A 14,331-nucleotide genomic window follows, 5' to 3' on the forward strand; every position below is an offset into this window, starting at 1 on the left:
GTCTGACTCATGAACTCCAACCTTGCTGTTCTGCCCATGCCCCCACCTACCCATCTCTGACCGCTGCTGTTTAACTTGACCCCGCTTTCATCCTTATCCACCAAGCTATGTCAGATCAAGGATAAGCACCGAGTCTTTCTCTGACAACATGGATAGTTGCCAATTTTCAGACGGGTACAGAATTCCAAGGCACTAAGTGGTGGCAAGGCCCCTGGGTGGCACAAATGGTTCGTATTCAACTACTAACCAGAAAGTTGGCAATTTGAATCTACCCAGCGGCACCACGGAAGTAAGGTCTGACAATCTACCTCGGTAAGATCACAGCATTGAAAACCCTATGGAGCACAATTCTACTCTGAAACACATGGGGCCGCCAGGAGTCAGAATTCACTTGGTCACAGCTTCTTTTTTTCTAGGCTATGATTTTTTTTTTTTTAATGATAAGCAAGGTAAGTTCTGGAATGTGCAGCTATCAGAATCACGACCTGCTGGCTGTCCAAGACACTGGGGAGCACCCAGCGTGGCTCTGGAAGGCAGCCTGACAAATAAGATGGAGGTCAAGACAATGCTCCAAAAGACCCGAATGTTTGCAAAGACTGTGTTCCCTATTACCTAGGGAAAGCCATGGGGCTTCTGATTTCCTAACAAAATAGTGCTAATTCTGCCTGAATTACCTGTATGTTTTTTTTTGAAAGCATAAAAGCGCCACATATTTGTATGAAAAAGGCATACTCACAAATTTACCAAGATTTTATAATGAGTGTCTTTATCCACCTAAGCCCAAACAACTCTAAGTGAAGATTTATCTTAATGCAACATTATATAGGACCTTTAAGTAACGAAATAGCTCTATAGTCCTCAAATGATACATATTATAGAAAAGGGCGTTATTTATGACACAAAAAAATTTGTTAACAACCTAAAATATTCACAATAGGGGAATGGATAATAGATATGACTAACCATTCAATCTAATATTATATAGCTATTCTTGTGACGTGGACAAAATACTTATTTTTATAAGGGATATAAAATTGTATGAACAGTATACTATCCACTACATAAAAATATATTAAAAGATAATAAATGTATTATATAAATACATTTATTATATATAAATGTATTAAAACAAATAGGTGCTACACATGCTGATATTTCTTAGACATAACCATTACCTCACGGGATTAGTTTCCTTGGTTTAAAGACTTAGGGCCATAGTCTCGTGGGATAACTCAGTCAACTGGCATAATACAGTTCATAAACTTTATGTTTTACATCTTAGTTTCGTGAGTGGCATCTGGGGTCTTAAAAGCTTGCAAGCGGCCATCTAAGACACAATTATTGGTCTCTATTTTTTTTTTTTTTTAATTCGCCTGGAGCAAAAGAGAAAGAAGAAAACCCAAGAATCAGAGAAGGAAGGGGTTTATAGAACTAATCGTCTCCATGAACCACAGCCTTCTCTACCGTGAGACCAGAAGAACTAAACGGTGCCCAGCTAACAACACGGAACACCCTGATCAGGACCACAGCAGACGGATCCTGAGAGAGAGAAAAATGTTGCACAAAGCTTCAAATTCTCAAAGAACTCAGACTGACTGGGCCCTATGAGATTGGAGGAATCCCCAATCTCATAGAATCCCCTGAACTCACCTTTAAACTAAATAGCAGGTTAACTCAAAAAGTAAAGAATGTCACCCTTGAGTACTGCACTCTTTTAAAAATTATCTACGTGAGACCACATTGTCAACATTTACTCTAAAACATATGTAAAACTGCACCTCTAGACTCACCTCTGGCATTCCTGAACCCTGGGGACTGCGTCGCCCCTGGGGACTCACTGCACCATCCAGACTCCCCAACACAACGCCATGTCTGAGGAGTCTGGGGGCAATGAGACAAAGTCAATGGGAATGGAACAACTAGAAAGGAAATAATAAGAAAGTTGACACAATGTAAAGGATATAACCAATATCACTCAACAACATGTATAGAAATTGTTGAATGGGAACCTGTTTTGCTGTGTATATTTTCACCAAAAATACAATAAATGTTAACCAAAAAGAAAAAAAAATGGAAGGAAATATACCAAGTGTTAGCAGAGATTTCCTATGGATACTAAGGGTATCAGTTAGGGATCTTTAGTTTCAAATAACAGGAACCAGTTCTAAATTAAAAAGGGGATCTATTAGAAGGATACTGAGCACTCAGGGGAGTGAAAGCTGGGAGGCCAGCCTGGAAATAAATGAGGATAAGACAGCTGTACAGGCTTCTAAGGAGCCCTGATGGAGCAATGGTTAAGTACTCAGCAGCTAACCAAAAGATCAATGGTTCAAACTCAACCAGTACCAGTTACTGCCGAGTCGATTCCAACTCATGGCAACCCCATGTGCGTCAGAGTAGAACTGTGTTCCACAGGGTTTTCAAGGGCTGCTTTTTCAGACGTAGATCACCTGGTCTTTCTTTTGAGTTGCCTCTGGGTAGACTCAACCCCCAACCTTTCAGTTAGCAGCTGAGGTGTTAACCGTTTACACCACCCAGGGACTCCAAAGTGGAATATGGAGTGACTTTTTCCTCCTTTTTTAATATTTACTTGTCAGGTTTCTTATAGTGATATTTTTATCAAGATAATTATGTTCTCCTTCTTTTACACACATGTTGGGGATTGCTGGTTGCCCATCAGAATCTGCTCTCCTGTTCTTCCTAATCCCATGGCTAGATGACATTTCCCATCCTTCCCAGTCCACGTAGTTAGGTGTGGCCAGGTGACTAAGTTCTCTGCAATGGAATGCTAGTGAAGTACCGTTCACCACCATGCCTGAGCCAAGAGGCCTTAGGACAATGGTGTGCAACCTCCCTGCTTCCTGCTGGATGGAATCTGAGCATGGCCATCACTGAGCTCCCATGGTGCAGATGACAACAGCTCCCTAAAGATGAGGGAGCAATGACTTGGAAGGAACCTGGCCATGCAGTAAAACCCTTCTGACCCAGAATGTCCCCCTCAGACTATATGAGAGGGAAATCAACTTTTATTTCATTAAGCCACTAAAATTCTTGTTGAGTCTCTTTGTTATACCATCCTAGCCTTATGCTAATTAATCCAACATAAAGAAGACGCCATTACAAGGGGAGATTAGTTCTACTAGCCACTTTCTGAGAGGCAGTGCCACGGACTGATTAAGAGTCCATGCTCAGGAGCCAGGCCACCAGGGCTCAAATCTGGGCCCCACCACTTACTAAACGCCATAGCCTGGGCGAGTTATTTAGCCATTCAGTGCCTCAGTTTCCTCATCTGTAAAATGGAACTAGTAATAATTGTAAGGCTTAAGGGAATTAAACAGAACAGTGTAAAACAGAACAGTGATTGGCACACAGGAAGCACTATCTGTGTAAGGTATAACTGTTATTTCATAGGAGCCCTGGTGGCACAGTGGTTAAGAAAGAGTTCAGCTGCTAACGAAAAGGTCAGCAGTTCAAATCCACCAACCGCTCCTTGGAAACCCTATGGGGCAGTTCTACTCTGTCCTATAGGGTCGCTCGCTATAAGTCAGAATTGACTCGACAGCAATAGGTCTGGTCTGGTTATTTCATAAGCAGTCTCATTCTTTACAGTCATACTTCGGCTTTTTAATTTGGAAAAAATAAACACATTTGCAGGTCAACCCTAAAAATCAAAAGCGAACAAGAATATTAAAAAAAAAGAACAAGGATGAAGGTTAGGTATTGAGCATTCTTCATGTAGCAGGAATATTTAATACCATAGTGAGAATGATCTGTTTGAGAAACCCACAGAGGTGCTTAAACTCATGGGGGTGAGTTGAAGATAGAGTTTCACTCTAAACACTGCCGTTCCTGGGTTCTGTGAGTTGAGGTCAGACTTTTAATCTTCTTTGCACAGAGTCGTGCTAATCTGCACACACGTGCACACACACCCTCACTGACTTAGAGGCCGCGTGCTCACGCCACATTTCAGCTCACGATTTATGCGGCAGTGGAATAAAGTGCCATTCATTCAACGGAGAGGCACGCTGCTGCGGCATAAAAAGGCGGCTTGTTAATTCATTTCTCAAGTTTTAATACTTTCTTACAATTTCTACCAGAGATTCTGGAATGCTTTCAGGTATGTATTACTGTATTATGGGAAAGAAAATTTAACCCCTTCCTCAACCCCAGAAGGCTTAATCCACCTACCTTTAGTCTGTGCCTATCAAGAAGGTGAAGCAAAAGGATTTTAAAATAAAACTGTCCTTTAGGCAAACAGCCCTGATTTCTAAGGAGCTCCGGGTTACAAAAGTCATGTTACTAAACGAGTTTACTAAGGGCAAATTTTTGACTGTTCCATCTCTTGTTTAAGTTGATATATTTCCCCCAAGGCATTAATACAAATTCCCTCTTATTTCTTCTCACAAAATATCCCACAATATTTTCATAACAATATAAAAAACCAAAAACCTGTTGCCGTCAAGTCAATTCCAACTCATAGCGACCCTATAGGACACAGCAGAACTGCCCCGTAGGGTTTCCATGCTGTAACCTTTATGGAAGCAGACTGCCACATCTTTCTCCCTTGGAGCGGCTGGTCGGTTTGAACCACTGACCTATTGGTTAGTAGGCAAGTGATTAACCACTTAGACACCACGGCTCCTTATAACAATATAAGACGTTTAAATATGACCTACCAGATGTAATTTGTTCAAATGTACTGCTGTCGCAAGGAAGGAAAGTAATGTCTTTTGAAAGTAAATGCAGACATTCAGAAGCTTTTGAATATGTTCAGCCAGGAGAGTTAAACGACACTTGGTGTTAAGAAGGAGCCTCAGGGACCCCACGCACGATGGAGCTAGGTGTCGCCCGGTCCTGCGCCATTCACATGATCAGTTTCGGATCAGACCATTGTCATCCACTGAGTTTTCATTGGTTGATTTTCAGAAGTAGATCGCCAGGCCTTTCTTCCTTGTTGATCTTTGTCTAGAAGTTCGACTGAAACACGCTCAGCATCATAGCAACACATGGGCCTCCACTGACAGACAGGTGGTGGCTGTGCACGAGCTGCACTGGCCAGGAATCGAACTCGGGTCTCCCACTTAGAAGGCGAGAATTCTACCACTGAACCACCAACACATTGTAGCAGACATCAAAACTGTAAAACCATTCTTGGTTGGAAACATGAGCCTTTGAGAGCGGTCACAAATACAAGAAAGTTGATTATGGAACTTGCTCACATGTTCAAAGACAAAGGTTGGGAGTGAAGAAAAAACTTGCCATTCTGTTTTGAATACAATTTTTGTGAAGACAACCGTAAACACAATGGAAACAAAGGAGTATCCTGGTTGTCAAATTTTCTTGAATTTTAACCTCATAGCCTAGCGGCAAAGCTCATGACACTCTTTTTAAGATTTCTCTGGCCTATTTTCCTTGGGGAAACCCTGGTGGCATAGTGGTTAAGTGCCACAGCTGCTAACCAGAAAGTCAGCAGTTCGAATCCACCAGGCGCTCCTTTAAAGCTCTATGGGGCAGTTCTCCTCTGTCCTATAGTTACTATGAGTCGGAATCGACTCGACAGCAATGGGTTTTTTGGTTTATTCTCTTTGGATAAGAGGTCCCTTCTTGTAACTATCTTCTTATTTATGTAGTTATTTCTGAAGTTACTGACCTCCTTTTTCTAAATTCTCATGCTCTGAAGAGTCAACCAACTGATGATCTTTGACTGCCTGCTAATTTCTTCTTTTAATCAATGCTTTTCATGGTTGAATTTAGCTATCCATGTATCTACCTAAACACCCTGACTCATGTCAGTTAAAAAAAAAACAACCCGTTGCCATCGAGTCAATTCCAACTCACAGTGACCCTACAGGACACACCAGAACTGCCTCATACGGTTTCCAAGGAGCACCTAGTGGATTGGAACTGCCGACCTTTTGGTTAGCAGCCGTAGCTCTTAACCACTGAGCCATCAGAGTGTCAGTAGAAAGGTAAAATGAGAACTTCTAAAGAACATAGGGATGGAGCCTCTCTGTATAAAAATGTCTCGCTACCACTCTTTTCTACAATGAAGACAATAGAGTGTCATAGTTCATATTATAAAAACTGCAAACATTATAAATTAAATGGGTATTCATCTCACAAACAAATTGCTAAAGCGTCCATTGAGGTAGCGTCCAGAAACAGCCACTAAATTTATACACCAACAGTGTTATTAGCTATGCTCAAAAACAGAGGACCTCACAATTTTATATAGGTTATCAAAGTCCGTGGGAGGAGCTGTCAAATCAAATGACGTATTACATTGAGTAAATCAACAAATTGCTGCAAAGACCTCTTTGAAGTTTTAAAAAGCAAAAATGTTATTTTGATGACTAAGGTGCAGCTGACCCAAGCCATAGTCTTTTCAATCACCTTATATGCATGTTAAAGCTGGACAATGAAAAAGAAAGACAAAGAATTGATGCATTCAAATTGCAGTGTTGGTTAAGAATATTATTGAATATAACTTGGACAGCCAGAAGAACAAACAAATCAGCCTTAGAAGAAATACAAACAGATGTTGTTTAGAAGCAAGAATGGTGAGACTTTGGCTTGCTTACTTTGGACACGCCATCAGGAGAAGACCAATCGCTACAAAAAGGACATCACGGTTGGTAAAGTAGGTCAGCAAAGGCGAGGAAAGCCCTCACTGAGATGGACTGACAGAAGAGCCACACAACGTTGGACCCAAGCATACCAACAATCACGAAGATGGCGCAGAATCAGGCAACTTTCGTGCTGTTGGGCATGGCGTAGCCATGAGTCAGAGTCGACAACGGCAACTAACAACTACCACAATTAATGGAGAAATGTGTCTAACGTTAGTATTTTATTTATTTAAACAAATAAGATGTCTTACCTAGAAATCAAGTGAACTAATTATTTTAAACGACTGTATACCTAGAGATAGAAGGATAATGTATACCTAGAGATAAAATACATTTATTTTTCACAAACATTTATCTCTTACCCAGTTGCGGAAGCTGAAAATTATGCCTTTAATGGTAATAATAATTTACACATCCGTTTTTAAGTGCCATGCCCAGTTCCGTGAAGAGAGTTTACTGCTGGACATGGTAAAGTTCCGAGTTCATACTCTACTATAAATTTTTATGTCTTGCAGAAAAATAATTGTTTTTGCAAATCAAAGGAAAATTTAATATTTGAAATATACTAGGTTGTATTAATTTTTTGCAGAAAATATTAAAACCGTAAGATAGGTTTAATTTTTTTTAATGAACTGATATTTTATTTGCTGGATTTGTGTAAAAACTGAGTTGCAAACATGCAGACATTATTGAGGTGGCATGTGTTTTGTTGAGTATATTTTCATCACAACTTAAAAAAACCTGAAAAAAGAGGAGCCTCAGCCAACTCTAATATTTAATTACTTGTTCATTCATTCATTTGTTTATGATTGCATGTATATTTGTGGATAGTGTTCATATGCAAATTAGTGTCCACTCCGGCCCACTGTCCTTCATGTCCTAAAGGGCAGAATTTAAGACCAATGGGTAGAATCTGTAAAGAACATGTGGAAAACTTTCAAGTGGAGCCATCCAGATTCAGAATGGCCTGCCTTGTGAAGCAGTGAGTTTGGCTGTTCCCAGATTTCAACACAGACAGGGCAACCAGGGATGTTCCAGAGAGGCTTCAGGAGGGCTAGCGAGAATAAACCCATTTGAAAGTTCCTTTCAACTCTGAGAGCCTAGAACCTTACCAAGGGAAATTAAAAAGTTGTAGTTCATTTCATGTCAATCTAACAATGGTTTTCTTCTGAACTGTCTGTCCCAAGGATACCTCTGAAGAGGAGACTTGGGGTTCATACCTAAGAATGTGGTAGGAATGTCCATCCTCCCTTCCTTGCCCTTTGCCTTGACCACACAGAGTTCCCAGCACCTGGAGAGATTCCTGGGCTCCCTCTGACAAGGCATCCCAGAGTAGTTAGAGTAAAGAGCCTGGAGAATAAGGAGGAGCAGTGTCCCAGAAAGGAGTTCCCAACCTTCTTTATTGGGAAGCCTCACCTTTTGTAAGGAGGCATCATTCTTCATTGCCCCAACATTAGGAAGGAGTTTACCTTTAAGCAGGAGAAACTGGGACACGAGCAGGACCGGAATGCTGACGTCACCTGTGTGCAGACGGGGAGACGGCAGAGTGGGGTTCCCAGTGGTGCCCACCAGACTAGAGAACTCCAAGATAAAAACATCAAAATATTATAATTTCCATGAAACATTTAGAGATTCCAGATCTAGAGTCATAGCTCACATCTGCATTGGTTACAGAAAAGCAGAAATGAGAAATACAAAGCCAAAATAACATTAAAATCATCACGCTCTCTTTCTTAGCCTCTCAACATCACCATTCCCAAATCTGAATGCTAGGAACCAACCAAAGGATTATGAAGGCCGAGATAGAGCAAACTACAAGGAAATATGACATGTGGCTCCTAAACAGCCCCCAGCTGGCTGTCAAGGGGTCCTAAAATCCAGTCACTAATAGAACTTGTTATGATGTTGGTGAAGAATCTTGAATATACCATGGACTGGCAGAAGAACGAACAAATCTGTCTTGGAAGAAGTATAGCCAGAGTGCTCCTTAGAAGCAAGGATGGCAAGACTTTATCTCATGTACTTTGGACATGTGATCAGGAGGGATCCATCCCTGGAGAAAGACATCATGCTTGGTAGAGGGTCAACGAAAAAGTGGAAGACACTCAACAAGATGGACCGACACAGTGGCTGCAATGATGGACTCAAGCATAACAACAATTGTGAGGATGGCGCAGGACCGGGCAGTGTTTCCTTCTGTTGCACATAGGGTTGCTGTGATTTGGACCTAACTCGACGGCACCTAACAACAACAATACAACTAGCATACTGGAGGATCTCCAATCAAGTTGCTAATAGAGAAATTATGCTAGATAACTAAAAATGCTCTGCATTGTTAAACTTGTAGTATGTACTTGCTGAGGTTGGAATTATAATGCTGAAGTGGGTTGCTATTCTGATAGGATTTTATCCAAAAAAATTAAAATGTGTACTTAAGGATGAGCTAAAGTGAAATGTATAAAGGAGCCCACATGAGGGAATAACTAGGTCACCCCCCTCAGCTGACCGCAGTCTGTCCTTGTGTGCAGAGCTGCCGACGTGGCACCTGCGTGGCAGCTGCACCTCCCAAGTCCACCCAGAGTCCAGAGTGACATGCAGGAGCAGCCAGCCCATAGGGCCACAGAGTGTTTAAATGTCCCTAATCATTCCTGGGGTTCAGTTCTCCCAGTGGTGTGTTCTTTAATAAATCACTTCTATTTATTTGTCAGGGACACTGGAATGCAGTCCCTGGGTGGTGTAAATGGTTAACACGCTCGGCTGCCGACTGAAAGGTGAGCCGTTCGAGTGCACCCAGAGGCAGTAGGATTGACAGGGATCCCCACTTGGGTTAGCAGGTGTGGAGAAGTGAGAAGACTTCTGGAAAAAAATGGGATCATGAGCCCTCTCAAATGGGTGTTTGGTGACACATGAGACAACTTAAAGACTTGAATGACTTTTGATGTGTCATCTTTCTGTAACAAAATTCTATCAGGCTAGCTGGGATACAATGCCTCAAAATAACTAGTAATAAAAACAAGCTGTTGGTTAGGCTCTAATTCTTTTTTTTATTTATTTATTAACTTTTATTGAGCTTCAAGTGAACGTTTACAAATCAAGTCAGTCTGTCACATATAAGTTAATATACATCTTACTCCTTACTCTCACTTGCTCTCCCCCTAATGAGTCAGCCCTTCCAGTCTCTCCTTTCGTGAAAACTTTGGCAGCCTCCAACTCTCTCTATCCTCCCATTCCCTCTCCAGACAGGAGATGCCAACACAGTCTCAAGTGTCCACCTGATATAATTAGCTCACTCTTCACCAGCATCTCTCTCCCACCCACTGTCCAGTCCCTTTCATGTCTGATGAATTGTCTTCGGGAATGGTTCCCGTCCTGTGCCTACACAAGGTTTGGGGACCATGACCGCCGGGATTCCTCTAGTCACATCCAGACCATTAAGTATGGTCTTTTTATGAGAATTTGGGGTCTGCATCCCACTGATCTCCTGCTCCCTCAGGGGTTCTCTATTGTGCTCCCTGTGAGGGCAGTCATTGATTGTGGCCAGGCACCAACTAGTTCTTCTGTTCTCAGGATAATGTAGGTCTCTGGTTCATGTGGCCCTCTCTGTCTCTTGGGCTCTTAGTTGTCGTGTGACCTTGGTGTTCTTCATTCTCCTTTGATCCAGGTGGGTTGAGACCAATTGATGCATCTTAGATGGTCGCTTGTTAGCTTTTAAGACCCCAGACGCCACATTTCAAAGTGGGATGCAGAATGTTTTCATAATAGAATTATTTTGCCAATTGACTTAGAAGTCCCCATAAACCATGGTTCCCAAACCCCAGCCCTTGCTCCGCTGACCTTTGAAGTATTCAGTTTATCCCGGAAACTTCTTTGCTTTTGCTCCAGTCCAGTCCAGTTGAGCTGACCTTCCACGTATTAAGTGTTGTCCTTCCCTTCACCTAAAGCAGTTCTTTCCAGCTAATTAATCAGTAAAAAAACCCTCTCCCTCCCTCCCTCCCTCCCCTCCTCGTAACAACAAAAGTATGTGTTCTTCTCAGTTTATACTGTTTCTCAAGATCTTATAATAGTGGTCTTATACAATATTTGTCCTTTTGCCTCTGACTGATTTCACTCAGCATAATGCCTTCCAGGTTCCTCCATGTTATGAAATGTTTGACAGATTCGTCACTGTTCTTTATCGATGCGTAGTATTCCATTGTGTGAATATACCACAATTTATTTACCCATTCATCCGTAGATGGACACCTTGGTTGCTTCCAGGTTTTTGCTATTATAAACAGAGCTGCAATAAACATGGGTGTGCATATATCTGTTTGTGTGAAGACTCTTGTTTCTCTAGGGTATATTCCGAGGAGTGGGATTTCTGGGTTGTATGGTAGTTCTATTTCTAACTGTTTAAGATAATGCCAGATAGATTTCCAAAGTGGTTGTACCATTTTACATTCCCACCAGCAGTGTATAAGAGTTCCAATCTCTCCGCAGCCTCTCCAACATTTATTATTTTGTGTTTTTTGGATTAATGCCAGCCTTGTTGGAGTGAGATGGAATCTCATAGTAGTTTTAATCTGCATTTCTCTAATGGCTAATGATCGAGAGCATTTTCTCATGTATCTGTTGGCTGCCTGAATATCTTCTTTAGTGAAGTGTGTGTTCATATCCTTTGGCCACTTTTTGATTGGGTTGTTTGTCTTTTTGTGGTTGAGTTTTGACAGAATCATGTAGATTTTAGATATCAGGCACTGGTCGGAGATGTCATAGCTGAAAATTCTTTCCCAGTCTGTAGGTGGTCTTTTTACTCTTTTGGTGAAGTCTTTAGATGAGCATAGGTGTTTGATTTTTAGGAGCTCCCAGTTATCGGGTTTCTCTTCGTCATTTTTGGTAATGTTTTGTATTCTTTTTATGCCTTGTATTAGGGCTCCTAGGGTTGTCCCTATTTTTTCTTCCATGATCTTTATCGTTTTAGTCTTTATGTTTAGGTCTTTGATCCACTTGGAGTTAGTTTTTGTGCATGGTGTGAGGTATGGGTCCTGTTTCATTTTTTTGCAAATGGATATCCAGTTATGCCAGCACCATTTGTTAAAAAGACTATCTTTTCCCCAATTAACTGACACTGGGCCTTTGTCAAATATCAGCTGCTCATACGTGGATGGATTTATATCTGGGTTCTCAATTCTGTTCCATTGGTCTATGTGCCTGTTGTTGTACCAGTACCAGGCTGTTCTGACTACTGTGGCTGTATAATAGCTTCTGAAATCAGGTAGAGTGAGACCTCCCACTTTCTTCTTCTTTTTCGGTAATGCTCTGCTTATCCGAGGCTTCTTTCCCTTCCATATGAAATTGGTGATTTGTTTCTCTATCCCCTTAAAAAATGACATTGGAATTTGGATCGGAAGTACATTGTATGTATAGATGGCTTTTGGTAGAATAGACATTTTTACTATGTTAAGTCTTCCGATCCATGAGCAAGGTATGTTTTTCCACTTATGTCCTTTTGAATTTCTTGTAGTAGAGCTTTGTAGTTTTCTTTGTATAGGTCTTTTACATCCTTGGTAAGATTTATTCCTAAGTGTTTTATCTTCTTGGGGGCTACTGTGAATGGTATTGATTTGGTTATTTCCCCTTCGATGTTCTTTTTGTTGATGTAGAGGAATCCAAGTGATTTTTGTATGTTTATTTTATAACCTGAGCCTCTGCCAAACTCTTCTATTAGTTTCAGTAGTTTTCTGGAGGATTCCTTAGGGTTTTCTGTGTATAAGATCATGTCATCTGCAAATAGAGATAATTTTACTTCCTCCTTGCCAATCCGGATGCCTTTTATTTCTTTGTCTAGCCTAATTGCCCTGGCTAGGACTTCTAGCACGATGTTGAATAAGAGCGGTGATAAAGGGCATCCTTGTCTGGTTCCCGTTCTCAAGGGAAATGCTTTCAGGTTCTCTCCATTTAGAGTGATGCTGGCTGTTGGCTTTGCATAGATGCCCTTTATTATGTTGAGGAATTTTCCTTCAATTCCTATTTTGGTGAGAGTTTTTATCATAAATGGGTGTTGGACTTTGTCAAATGCCTTTTCTGCATCAATTGATAAGATCATGTGGTTTTTGTCTTTTGTTTTATTTATGTGGTGGATTACATTAATTGTTTTTCTGATATTAAACCAGCCTTGCATAAAAAAAAAAAAAATCCTGGTATAAATCCCACTTGATCGTGGTGAATTATTTTTTTGATATGTTGTTGAATCCTATTGGCTAGAATTTTGTTGAGGATTTTTGCATCTATGTTCATGAGGGATATAGGTCTGTAATTTTCTTTTTTTGTAATGTCTTTACCCTGTTTTGGTATCAGGGAGATGGTGGCTTCATAGAATGAGTTGGGTAGTATTCCGTCATTTTCTATGCTTTGAAATACCTTTAGTAGTAGTGGTGTTAACTCTTCTCTGAAAGTTTGGTAGAACTCTGCAGTGAAGCCGTCCGGGCCAGGGCTTTTTTTTGTTGGGAGTTTTTTGATTACCGTTTCAATCTCTTTTTTTGTTATGGGTCTATTTAGTTGTTCTACTTCTGAATGTGTTGTTAGTTTAGGTACGTAGTGTTTTTCCAGGAATTCATCCATTTCTTCTAGGTTTGCAAATTTGTTAGAGTACAATTTTTCGTAATAATCTGATATGATTCTTTTAATTTCAGTTGGTTCTGTTGTGATGTGGTCCTTCTCATTTCTTATTCGGATTATTTGTTTCCTTCCCTGTATTTCTTTAGTCAGTCTAGCCAATGGTTTATCAATTTTGTTAATTTTTTCAAAGAACCAGCTTTTGGCTTTGTTAATTCTTTCAATTGTTTTTCTGTTCTCTAATTCATTTAGTTCAGCTCTAATTTTTATTATTTGTTTTCTTCTGGTGCCTGATGGATTCTTTTGTTGCTCAGTTTCTATTTGTTCAAGTTGTAGGGACAGTTCTCTGATTTTGGCTCTTTCTTCTTTTTGTATGTGTGCATTTATCGATATAAATTGGCCTCTGAGCACTGCTTTTGCTGTGTCCCAGAGGTTTTGATGGGAAGTATTTTCATTCTCGTTGTATTCTATGAATTTCCTTATTCCCTCCTTGATGTCTTCTATAACCCAGTCTTTTTTCAGGAGGGTATTGTTCATTTTCCAAGTATTTGATTTCTTTTCCCTAGTTTTTCTGTTATTGATTTCTAGTTTTATTGCCTTGTGGTCTGAGAAGATGCTTTGTAGTATTTCGATGTTTTGGATTCTGCAAAGTTTTGTTTTATGACCTAATATGTGGTCTATTCTAGAGAATGTTCCATGTGCGCTAGAAAAAAAAGTATACTTTGCAGCAGTTGGGTGGAGAGTTCTGAATAAGTCAATGAGGTCAAGTTGGTTGATTGTTGTAAGTAGGTCTTCCGTGTCTCTATTGAGCTTCTTACTGGATGTCCTGTCCTTCTCCGAAAGTGGTGTGTTGAAGTCTCCTACTATAATTGTGGAGGTGTCTATCTCACTTTTCAGTTCTGTTAAAATTTGATTTATGTATCTTGCAGCCCTATCATTGGGTGCATAAATATTTAATATGGTTATGTCTTCCTGATAGATTGTCCTTTTTATCATTATGTAGTGTCCTTCTTTATCCTTTGTGGTGGATTTAAGTCTGAAGTCTATTATGTCAGAAATTAATATTGCTACTCCTCTTCTTTTTTGCTAATTGTTTGCTTGATATATT

At 40.4% G+C, this 14,331-nt stretch overlaps 1 protein-coding gene and 1 non-coding gene across 9 annotated transcripts in view; both read right to left on the reverse strand.

The window, feature by feature from the left end:
- Positions 1 to 14,331, reverse strand: part of CSGALNACT1 (chondroitin sulfate N-acetylgalactosaminyltransferase 1) — a 394,288-nt gene that overhangs the window by 350,304 nt on the left and 29,653 nt on the right. Inside the window, exon 1 of one of the 8 annotated variants that reach the window (XM_049866772.1) lies at positions 8,046 to 8,943. The exons of the other annotated variants lie outside the window; for them this stretch is intronic. The gene's annotated coding sequence lies outside the window, so the exon portion shown is untranslated. Of the gene's footprint in view, positions 1 to 8,045; positions 8,944 to 14,331 lie in introns of those variants that run through there. 8 annotated transcript variants of the gene reach the window in all.
- On the reverse strand, positions 5,048 to 5,118 carry TRNAR-UCU (transfer RNA arginine (anticodon UCU)). The gene has a single exon. It is a non-coding gene; the product is annotated as a tRNA-Arg (tRNA).

This window comes from Elephas maximus, chromosome 22, assembly GCF_024166365.1.
Source record: "Elephas maximus indicus isolate mEleMax1 chromosome 22, mEleMax1 primary haplotype, whole genome shotgun sequence".
Classification (NCBI taxonomy): Eukaryota; Metazoa; Chordata; class Mammalia; order Proboscidea; family Elephantidae; genus Elephas; species Elephas maximus.